Source organism: Lactuca virosa, chromosome 3, assembly GCF_052849685.1.
Source record: "Lactuca virosa cultivar CGN04683 chromosome 3, Lactuca_virosa_CGN04683_v6, whole genome shotgun sequence".
NCBI lineage: Eukaryota > Viridiplantae > Streptophyta > Magnoliopsida > Asterales > Asteraceae > Lactuca > Lactuca virosa.
In genome coordinates, this window is record NC_136428.1 from 54,309,756 (window position 1) to 54,313,873 (window position 4,118).

The 4,118-nt window shown below is 35.4% G+C and overlaps 1 long non-coding RNA gene across 1 annotated transcript; it reads right to left on the bottom strand.

Annotated features, from left to right (window-relative positions):
- Window positions 1-404: 404 nt before the first annotated feature.
- LOC145162415 (uncharacterized) lies at window positions 405-926 on the bottom strand. Its single transcript, XR_013739093.1, has 3 exons — window positions 848-926; window positions 663-722; window positions 405-514 (listed from the first exon to the last, which is right to left on the bottom strand). It is a non-coding gene; the product is annotated as an uncharacterized LOC145162415 (long non-coding RNA).
- Between the last annotated feature and the right edge of the window lie 3,192 nt (window positions 927-4,118).

Below are 4,118 nucleotides of genomic sequence, written 5' to 3' on the forward strand. Positions count from 1 at the left end.
TTCTTCTTCTCCAATTTCTTGCATTTACTCTGTTCTTATTACATGTTATTACTGTATTCCTGTTGAGAGGTCATAAAAAAATTAATCAATCTACTTTAAATAGGGGTGTTCATACCGGATATCCGAAATTTCGGATGTCCGAAAATTTCGAAAACTAGATATTGATATCCGATTCCGTATCCGAAATTTCGGATATCCGAAATTTCGGATACAGAATCGGATATTAGTTTGGATATCCGAAAATGCAATCTTCCATATTTGTTTTTTTTCAAATGTGAGCAATATAAAAAAAGAACATTACATATTACTAATTCAAATGTTTAAATGACAAAATATAACATTCTAGTGTATTTGTTACCCTCATGAACTAAAAAACATCCAAAGTTTAAAGCACACAAACAAGATTCCAAAAAACAATTCAAAGTTTAAAACACACAATTAACTTTTCAAAATATTCATTCACTATTTCTAGCTTCCAGCAATGCAACAAACAACTAGCACTTCAACACCATTCCTAAAAAAATAAAAAGAAATAACATTAAAATTAAGACAAAAGTGACAGATTGAGAGTATCAGTAAATACTATAATTCAATGTTCATCAATGTAATATCATACAAGATACAACTCAACCCCTACAGCCCTACTTATTACTTAAGATTACCTTGATTCATGTATAATCTGGGCAGAAATTGAGTTTAATCAGATTCTGTAAACCTCCAATCTGATGGCAGGAAGTAAAAAAAAAATCAGATTAAGCGTTAATTTTTTTGACAACAGAATCGGGGTAGACAAATAGATACATTTTTAAATTCTTTTTAATGTATAGAAACTTTAATAAAATAATACCTCCAATGTTTTCAGCTAATTCATCAACTGTTTCATCAATTATGATACTGGGTTGCTCCACAGTTAAGTCATTCAAACCGGTGAATTAAAATAAAAAAGAAAACATTACAAATATAAATAAAAAATAAAACTTTGTGAATTTAATACTAACCTCCATCCTCTATTTTCTCTATTTCAAGCAATATGTCATCAACATTAATTGCATCATGAGAATCACACACCCAATCTTGTGTGCATACTAAGGCTTCCACCATTCTAGGAGTTAAAGATGTTCGAAAGCAATCAAGCACCCGTCCTCCTGTGCTAAAAGCCGACTCGAAGGCAACCGTAGAAACTGGAATAGCAAGCAAATCCCTGGCCATATTTTCAAGAACAGGATACCTACATTTTTGAATCTTCCACCATTTTAAAATGTCAAAGTTGGCATCCATAGCTTCACGGTCTTCCCCTAGATATTTGTCTAATTCTGTTTTCTTCAAAATGGTTTCAGAACTCCCCATAGCCATTTCAAAACGTTTAGTCATAAGTTCCTCAATATCCATGACTACCTCGTGCCCCCACATAGAACTAGGACTAGCTTTAGAAGTAGAAGATGACACCTCCTCATCCTTTTCTTTTTGAGGCATGGAAGCATTATAGAGATCAAACAAGACCCGCATGTTGGAATCCAGATTTGAAAGAAAAGTACACGCTTTCTTTTCTTCAAAGCTTTCTTCTACAAGCCATGCAATATATTGCCATTTGCGTCTTGGGTCAAGAACTACACCGATGAACAAAAACTGATTAAGTTTTGTTATGTCCCCCCAATACTTCTTGTATTTTGCTTGCATTTTAAGTGCCATGGACTTAATGGACTTATCAGAATGCATGGCAAACCCATCAATAACATTACCAATTCCAAAAATCTCATGTACATAAGCATTTGAAGTCACATAACGAGAACCAGAAAACCTTTTCGTAGCATCAAAAAAGATCTTCAAAAAAGGCAACAGACTATTAACAATAACCCAATCTTTATCGTTAATCAAACCACCCTCACACTTTCTTAGCTCTTTCGCACAATTGGAATCTTTTAGAAGCAAGTTTGAGAAAGCTTTTTTAAACTTCATGGCACTTTCAAGCATCAGAAATGTTGAGTTCCAACGTGTTTCAACATCCATAGAAACAAGACTCTTGCTTTCTATCTTTTCTTCTTCAACAGCGGCTTTGAACTTTTGAAGCCTAGCGGGAGATGACCTTACATATTTTACAAGAGTGCGGATTTTTTTAATAGACAAATTGACATCCAGCAGCTCATCTCTGACCACCAAGTTTAAGATGTGAGCCGCACATCTCATATGTAAAAAAGCCCCTTTCATAACACCACATTCCCAATGGTTAAGAACATTTTTCAAATGGTTAATAGCTACATAATTAGAGCTAGCATTGTCCACTGTTATAGTCAAGATATTTTTTAACCCCCACTCAATTAAACATTTTTCAACCGCCCTTCCAATCAGTACTCCGGTATGACCAACGATTAGACAAAAATTTATGATTCTCTTATGTAAATTCCAATCATCATCAATGAAATGAGCTGTCAAACACATGTAACTTAAATTTTGACCTGAAGTCCATGTATCTGTGGTTAGACATACTCGTGAAGACAGATTTTTAAAGACATTTACTAACTTTTTCCTTTCATCAATAAAAAAACTGTAACAATCTCTAGTTGTGGTGGGACGTGAAGGAACAACAAAATGTGGATTGATAGCCTTGCAAAACTTACGGAAACCTTCACGCTCCACAAAAGAGAAAGGCAACTCATCAACTATCAACATGTATGAAAGTTCTTTCCTAATAACATCTTCATTAAACTCCCACAACTTAGGAATAATTAAAGTTTCAATCGAACCATCATCACTAACATGTGTTCGAGACTCTAGGTCAATGAGTTTTTGTTTCTTATCGATGTTAAAAGGACATTGTTTGCAATTACTAACATGATTTTTCAAAGGGGCAGTCCCACTCTTACTTGCACAACCGATATGTCTTTCACAATAAATGCACTCCGCAACATCAGGATCAAGTGTATCTCGAAAATGTTTCCACCATGGGGATCTTTTTCTCTTTGTAGGTATAGAGGGTGACTCACTTACATTGGGTGCACGAGGTGGTTTAGAAGCTTTTTTCTGCTTTGATTTGTTGTGTCTCTATTTAGTTTTCTCTTTGGTGTTTGTGTTTGTGCCCACTTCACTTTCAGACACAAACTCACAATCTGAGTTGCTTGCATCACCAACTATATTGTCCATAGAAACTACAAAATCTGAAAAATCTGTAAACAACACTGTAACAACAGTTGCTACTTTTGAGTTTTTGGTTATTAAACAAACTAATGAATAACCTAACCAAATAATGAATAACTGAAATAACGAATTAGAATAAGAAGTTGGATCGGTAGGCAATAGCTAACCTTAAGGAAGTGAAATACAGAAGAGTATTGTTGCTTGGAACAATGAATCTGAAGACTGAAGTCGCTAAGTGCTTATCGCAACTTGGTGTCAAACGAAGGTATCAATCGAAACTTGGAACCGGAAGCAATCAAAACCTGAAACTTGTTGTGAATTGAATCGCAAGTTCGCAACCCCTAAGAAGCTTGGAACGAGAAGCAATCAACTAAGGAAGTAAGGAGTAAGGGCAAGTGGTGAACTGAATTGGGTAAGGAGCTAGCGATACACTGATACTCGTTGAGAATACAATCAACGACTACCACCGCAAAGGTCTTCAGGCCTCCGGCTGGAAAGTCCACACAATCGAACGAATCAGAAACTGAGAAACATCAATTTGAACGGAGATGTCGGAGATTACCGCTACCGGAAACGACGCCACACTATTCAACACCGGTGTAATGGCGGTTGAGCGGTTGAGCCTTCGAATTTAGAACGCGAAGTATGAAGTATCGAATATCGACGATTTGAAGTTTGAAGTGGGTAGGGTTAGTGAATCTCGTGAATCGCTAAATTGTATTAAGAAGAAAAGGTGAGGGTTTTTGTTTTATTCTAATTTCTAAGTAAAAGGATAAAAATAAAATAATAAAATATTAAAATTGAGGGATTTTTATTTCGGATATCGGATATCCGAATTATCCGAAAATTCTGAAAATCACTATCCAATTCCGATTCCGAAAAATCCGATATCTGATTTTTCGGGTAATTCGGATTCAGAATTTCGGAATTTCGGATCGGAATTTCGGATACGGATACTTTTGAACACCCCTAACTTTAAGCACATT